Source organism: Anser anser, assembly GCF_964211835.1.
Source record: "Anser anser genome assembly, chromosome: 3".
Classification (NCBI taxonomy): Eukaryota; Metazoa; Chordata; class Aves; order Anseriformes; family Anatidae; genus Anser; species Anser anser.
Genome location: NC_139722.1, coordinates 81008099 through 81015628, shown reverse-complemented (window position 1 = coordinate 81015628; position 7530 = coordinate 81008099). Strand labels below are relative to the sequence as shown.

The window sequence follows — 7530 nt, the reverse complement described above, 5'->3', positions numbered from 1 at the left end:
TGCCCGAGTCGCCTTCGCGGGTGAAAGGGGCGAGGCGCCGGCGCCGTGTGGCGTTATGGGTAGTGTAGTTCGGCAAGGCGAGGTTTTCCGCGTGGAGTTCGTTTGCAAGGAAAGCAATGCAAAAAAAGAAAAAAAATGCAAAAGAAAAGGGCAAAAAAGCAGTGCCAGGCAGCACAGGCCGACAGGCACCCACCATTGACATTGAGCGGGTGGCTTTCGGAGCAAAGCGGGGGCTGGAAGGAGGAAGTGACAGGCATTGCTCAGCACAAGGGCGAGGCAGGCGGAGCACAGAGGAGGGAGGAGGACAGGACAGGAGGAAGGGAAGGAGGACAGGACAGGACAGGACAGGACAGGCTGCCCGGCTGGGGTGCTCTGCAGGGAGACAGCGCTGGGCCCTCCTGGCGCAGACCTCTTGGCACGGGGGCTTGGCCTTCGTGACCTGGCATGAAGCAGTTCCGCACACGGCAAGCCTGGTTCTGCGATGTTGATTACAGGCATTTGATAACAGCAGTGTATTGCAGCCGCACTGAACTGTGTGGCAGAAAGCAGCTGCTCCCCACAGGGGCCTGCCAGTGAAGATCTTTGTGCCTTCACCTAAAAGCCTTCTTTGCCAGAGGTAGGTGAGTTTTCCTAGGCCACCTAATATCTCTGGGGGGGGAGTCTAACTCCATCTTCGACACCTTTGGTGGTGTTGCCCTCTCACCTGGTTCCTGTGCCCCGTCATCTCCCACAGAGGGCACCCTCGGAGCAAGGCCATCCAGTTTTCAGCGGTGCCGAAGCTACCCACACACAGACCGTGGTACCAGGATGACAGCAAAAGCAGTAGCACTAAGTCCTCTTGCTCTCCATTTCTGACTCATTCACCGCTCCTGAGTGCAAACCTGAAAGTGTATATTAGTGTGAGGAGTTGAGCTCCGTCCTGGTTATTAGTGTGAAATAGAGTTACTTTTGCTTTGTTTCTTTATCAGATATGCTTGTCTGAATCACCAAAGAAAAGGCATTTTCTGTCAGAAAGGAATCGGGGTGGCCAGACCTGTAATTGTAACCAATCACTTTTCTTTTGGCTTTTATGGCTTCTTTGGGTTTTCACTTACATCAAGAGTTTTGACCTTTAAAACAACTAAATAAAAAAGTCAAAATGTTTAGTAAAAATTACTTTCTTTCACACGCCTACAGAGCAATACATTGCACTGTCCTGCTCAGTTTTGTAGCTGGATGCTACTCTATGCAGCAGTTGCAGTACTAGCAGTATATGTTCTTGTAAAGGGAATGTGCCCTCTGCTCTATTTCCTTCCCCCTCCTGCAAATTTCTTTCTCAACATTCCCCTACTGTGTTTCCAACAGCAGTCCCAACAATGTGGAACATCCTTAACTTCATTATTAATAGTACTGCAAAGCCAGTTGCAATATTTTTATTAATCCTTACGAATTATTGTCAGGCTGTTTTCCTAAATTACATATTTATTTGGAACAGCACTCAGTATGCTGAATATTAATTGGCCAGAATGGAAGAGTAAGTGATCTTACACTTCTTTCCTGCACGTCAGGAAAAGTGTTTAAAACAATATTTTTCACCATCTTTTTGACCCTAACAGCATGTTTATAGACAATTCAGGCAGTCTGAGAACCTATACGTGTATTGCTGTATTTCTGTATTTAGTATTTCTATGATGATGCTGAAAATAGCATAACTTCCTGTTTACTCTATTTCTTTCTACTTATTGTTTCTTCTGTTTCAGCACTATAATCAACAAACAGGTACAGTTCGTCCAACATACTTGGTTTTATTTGATCAGAAACAGGACAATGCAAATAAAACAACCAGACCAATGCAACATTTTCACCTTTTACTAGACTTACAAGCTCCGCATTTTATACGTGCCTAAGTAAAAGATCTTTCTTCACAATTTCTTTAACATTCATTTTGGTTGACTTGAAATGCAAGAAAATGGGTTTAAAGCACACTTTTTACATTTCTGGGAATAGCAATGACAATTCCTTCAAAAGGTTTTTAGCGTGTTTTACTTTTTTACTGTGTTTTCACATCAGGCTGTGTAGCACTGTCCCATCCCACCCACAAAAAGAGAACGTAAGTAGCAATAGGTTCTTCAGTTAAATCCTACAGTTTTCCGTGGCTTTAGTTCTATGTCTCTGTGCATTAACTTCACAATTATCTGAAGTTCTATTTTTAAAGAACTATTTTTCTTTCTTGCAAGCACTTTCATTTTTCTCCCTTTGATTTGTTCACAGGACCTTGATGCCACATGCGCCTGAGTGCTTAATAACTGAAGTCGATGCAGAGTTGTCGTGCCTCCCTCAGTTAACAGAAGTTCACTGCAGGCTAACATATGCTAGACTACAGCAAGACAACAGGCCATCTTTTGTATGCATTTCAAAACAGCATAAAAAAAAAGTTTACCATTTTTCTTCCTCCCCTTTTTTATGGGCTTCAGTTATTACTTTAATCATTAAGCAACTTTTACCATATGGTCCAGAAATAACAACTGAAACTTTATGAAGTGTGAAAATAATCCACTGTGATCCAGAGAAGATACATGTGCTAACTGGCACCATGTCATGTAATTCACATTTCCAAGGGAGTAAAGAGTATTTTCACAGATTGTTTTTGAGCAGAAAATTATCTAGGATTTCTCTTCATATCAGAGTTACTCATATCAGGTCATGTAGCACTATCCCTGGAAGTGTCATGTTAGGCTTTCTTGGGAGTTATCTCCCATGGCTCTCTATGGTGTAGTAAACTAAACTGCTCAGCAAATGCCTAACTATAAACTTTGCAGGTCATACACTTGAATGGAAGTGGATTCATGAATCACGGATTATTCCCAGCCACACCAGCTGAATCACTAGCCTCAGTGACAAGCATGAATGTGTACATGAAGCTAGTAAAGAAAAATATGAGCACTTAGATTTACTCTGTTAGTTTAAAAAAAAGCCAGTAAGTCAGCATCAAAACAATTATTTATTTTGTCACCTCCTCACCAAGTTGCCTTCTGAAGTCATTTAAAAGAAATTGCTGCAGAAAAGGTGAACGCTGGTGGTGAGGTCTAATAGAAGCCATCCAGGAAGGATGTTAATGTGAGGTAATGATCAAATCAAGTCAGCATGTAACAGATTGTTCAATTACTGTAATTTTCTAACAATTTTTCTATTCTTCAAGCTAGGGAAACAATGTACTCTTTGTTTTATCTGTACTTTTAGTAATATATGCAAGTTATTTACATAACCATCAGAATAAGTCATTTATAACTCTAGTATCTCTTGCATTACATTCGGAAAGCAAAAAGGGAAGCTCAGGAAAACTGAACACGCACTTTTGCTTTTCCTAACAAAGTGAATGAGATGCTGTAAAACAAGGTGAAATTACACGAGGCAGCCTCAGGAGCCTAAAATGGCCTATTCTTATTCTCTCAAATCCTTTCCTTGGCTCTGCTTCGGCCTCATCCACCTGCCAGCTTTGGCATTCATCAGGCTTTTGCTGAGTAGAATAATTCATTAACCTAGACCAAGAAAAACAAACAAACAAACAACAACAACCCATCCTCTTCTCCCTGGTTAGCAAGTTAACCTTTCATGGAAAGGCTTATAATGAGTGATACCACAAAAGCAAATTAAGTGTTAAAAGGCAGATGGGTGGGAGAGGTAAAGAAGCTCCAACTACATGGAAAATGGCAACATAAAATGTTAAATGCTTTAGCTTCTTGGAAAAAAAAAAGTTTCTTCCATTTCAAGATTGCAGAAAATCTTGGATTACCTTTGTAATGGCATAGGATGAGCCAAGATTTACAGTTTCAGAAGCAAATCAGGCTATTTTGTCCAGGATCAAAAAGGAGTTTGACAGTATCATGTGTGCTATGGCATTAGTAGCAAACCAGAAATATAGCTGAGGAAGGAAGAGAATTACAATGCACGTACTGAGCAAATAATACAAAGAGCATAGTAAATATCAAACCTGAAACATAACACGATGATATTAAGACAGAACTAGGAGCAACAGATGCCCATATAGCTCTTGTACGTGAATAAAAGCCTGGCTCAATTCAGTGCTAGAAGCATTTGATTTCGAATCAATTTTTATATAAAAAGGTGGGAAAACATACACAAACCCATGCTTTTACACCATAATGGTAGCATTTTAACAAAAACTGGGGAAAGAAGCCATTAATGTAGGAAATTTCCACAGCACATAGAGGCATTTAGGTACTTAATAATTAGCAAAATCAACCATCGAGGTGAAGGCTTAAAGAAATACTGTTTCTTTCCCACTGCCATGAACATTTTTAGAAACATCAAAGTGTATTTTCCACACCCTAAATTTAAGTCTTTGTTTGTGGAAGGCAAATAAAAATACAAAACTAAAGCTGTGGATAAATCACTGGGGAAAGTAAACTTGGAAAAGACGGAATACAAAATCTAACAAGCTAGGTTACAGTTGTAAGGCCTTTTACCGCTAGCTTTAAAAGCTCATGTCTGCACAGACATCAGCTGCTAATCACATCAGTAATAACTATCACATCTCAAATTACAGACTCACTCAATATTAAGTATTAAATCTAATATTTATCAGATCCCGACCTCTACCATTTCTAATTAATTTCTCTTGCCATCTCATTCCTCCCACTCTGTTTTACATAAATTTATGTTTGCTTTGCAGATTAAGCTTTTCCTCACTTCTCATTAATAAAGTTCTTTTTAGAGCTAGGCTGGAAGAAAGAACTAGATTTGTATATAACATGGTGCAAAGTAGCATTTCTATCACAATTACAGGAACAGGGAAATGTAAATAACAATTACCAAGAAACAGACTTACAGGAGAATACTGGTGAGCATAAATAATAGCAACTACATGTTTTAACCAAACAGCAAAGGTATCTCCTTGCTCTAGAAGAAATTTGGGAAAGAGTAGATTCTAAAGCACTTGTTCTGCAGTGAATGATGGGTTGTGGGTTCAGAATTTGTCTGTTACAGAGAGTAACGGTAAAGAATAGGAACCCTTAGTAAAGCATAAAGGCAAGAGGATCACTAAGTAGCATAGCACCTTTAGCACAGCAGAACAGAAGTAGAAGGAAATGTTTGCTGAAGTTCATTTGAACACCTACTGTATGTGCCTCCCTGACAGTAAGTCAAATTAAGTACAGAAAATGCCCTTTGGGCTTAAAGGGTGAACTTAAGAGACATTCGCATGAAAGTGCAGAAGAAGGGTTTATTGAGTGGAAAAAGGATAGCTTTCGCTTTTGTATGGTCATTTCTTTGTGACCTGGGAGGTACACTGCAATTTTATAAGATTTTCCTTATAGCATCTTTGACCCCCTGTAGAATTCTGAAGCTTAGCTTCTTACAAAAAATATGTATACTAACCTAACATGAAAAGTTAATATAAGAAAATCAAAGTAGTAAGAGGACAGCTAATTAAGTAGGTTGGGGGTTGGGGTTAGATGTGAATTGTGAAAGATAACAGTTAGGAATTCTTAAACTCCTGTAAAATAGTCTTATTTCTATAGCCTGAACTGGATTACTACCTACCCTAACTGCAAAACATGAAAACAGCTGACTTTCTGTAGAATATACAGTTTGCTCAACATACCAATGTAGAAGAAAAATTAGCATCAGAGGTTATCAAAAAGCTTTATTAGTAACTGAAGTTATTGGAGATGCTTAGTGTGTGTGTGTGTATTTATAATGAACATAGAAATTTTCATGCGGTGGCACTTTTTTTTTTTTTTAAATCTTCATAATGTTCACAGAGAAGGTGCCAGACCTCCTTTATGCTCTGTTCAAGAACAGGAGTAGATACCATGCCAATCACACCGTACCTTATGCACTCAACTATGAAACTCTCAAGTTGCTCTTGATGGCTTCTGAGGGAAAGGAAAATAATAATGCACAAAGACCACACATTTCAAAGTACTTTTACTGTCTCAGTAACGAGTTCATGCAGTAGCCTTCACACATTTACCTAGAGGTAAGAGTTTGCATCTTCCACAGGAACAGTAATTACAAGGTTGCTTTACTAAGGGTTACATTAGCTGTAGGCATCTCCAGAATAGTGCAGTATTGAAGCAGAGAGTACAGAGAGACAGCTTCTGTGGCCTCAGGAGTAGAAACTTCTCAGTTCAGTCACTGAAACAAGGTGAGTGGTACTTACAGAAAGAAACTTTACTGAGGTACTCAGTAAGTTTCAACATTCGACTTTGAGGGTTGGTGTGGAAATGAGTGGTTGTGTCAGCAGCTGGCTGATACATACAAAGTTGCTCTTAGTGGGTTCATAGAACAGCCTGAGCTCAAAGGGAAAGGCAGAAGACAAGCTATCTACTCAGGGAGGTCCTGAAGTGATACGATTTGCATTACAATTGATGCAGGTAACATCAACCATGTAAGAGGCAAAGACAGATGTGACATCCAACCCCTGAGAAATGCACTGACACAACTAAATGAATTCTGCAGCCAAAGACAACTCTCATGCTGCTTCAAGGAAGTTATTTACCTAACATGGCTGAACACCAGGAGCTTGTACCACGGCCAATACTGGAGAATGTAGATGAGGATACAGCATCTCTTCTGGCACCAAATATAAAATCTGCCTTGACTATGCTTAATGATGCTTTACTGGCTTACGAAATGCAAGGGAATGAGTCTAGCCTTTGCAGCTTCTGAATACATTAAGAAAAATCCTGAAAGGTTTTGATTTATTCTAGCCAGAGCAAAATGCTCAGAAGTGGAGTATTGTTAAGATACACCTTCAGAAAATGCTTTGACTACTGGTATCAAAAGCCTGGTATCAAAATACCAGACAGAACAGCAGGAGAGAGCTGCATGGTTTCTTGTTGGTCCAGCTGCCTTTTTCGGGGGTACTTTTCTCTTCTTACCTGTCTGTGGTTTAAAGGGCCCATAGCTGGAAAGCTTCCAGTGTACCTACTCTTAAGTTAATGGATGCATGTTTTGGCAAGATACAGTATTAAATACTGGAAGGAGTTGCCAGAATAAACCAAAGAACTGACTACACAGCAGAAATCTCACATGGTAGAAAAAAAGTTTTAAAATAAAAAACCCTACTTCATCAAGAAAGTTTGATTACACAACTATTTACATCCAGCAACTGAACAAAAATGAAATGGCACTAAGTGCACCTTGCACTGTATCTATAGCCATAATATCCTAGTCGGCCTAAAGATGTCTTACACAGTAAGACTAGGAAATTCTCCTGACGTTTTTTCATCTCTCCACCATTCAACATCAGTTGCAACAGTGCTTAGAAACTCATAAGACATGGCACAAAATAAACATTGCACTTTGCTGCAGATGGTATTTTTCCATAAAATACTAAATTTCCATAAAATAGTAAGAATGTACAGGCTTACTACTAAGCACTACAAATTAAGAGGAAATACAGTCACTGTCATTAACATTAAATAAAAGATACCCTTCAACTTTAAGCTAGTCAATCCTGACAACCAGGTCCACGCAGTGAAAAGGCCACTTTCTGTGCTTAATCATAGGGCAGAGAGAGATCCC

At 39.6% G+C, this 7530-nt stretch overlaps 1 long non-coding RNA gene across 1 annotated transcript; it reads left to right on the top strand.

The window, feature by feature from the left end:
- The first annotated feature begins 9 nt into the window (after positions 1-9).
- Positions 10-2423, top strand: LOC310897001. Its single transcript, XR_014581971.1, has 2 exons — positions 10-616; positions 2251-2423. It is a non-coding gene; the product is annotated as an uncharacterized lncRNA (long non-coding RNA).
- The last annotated feature ends 5107 nt before the right edge of the window (positions 2424-7530 follow it).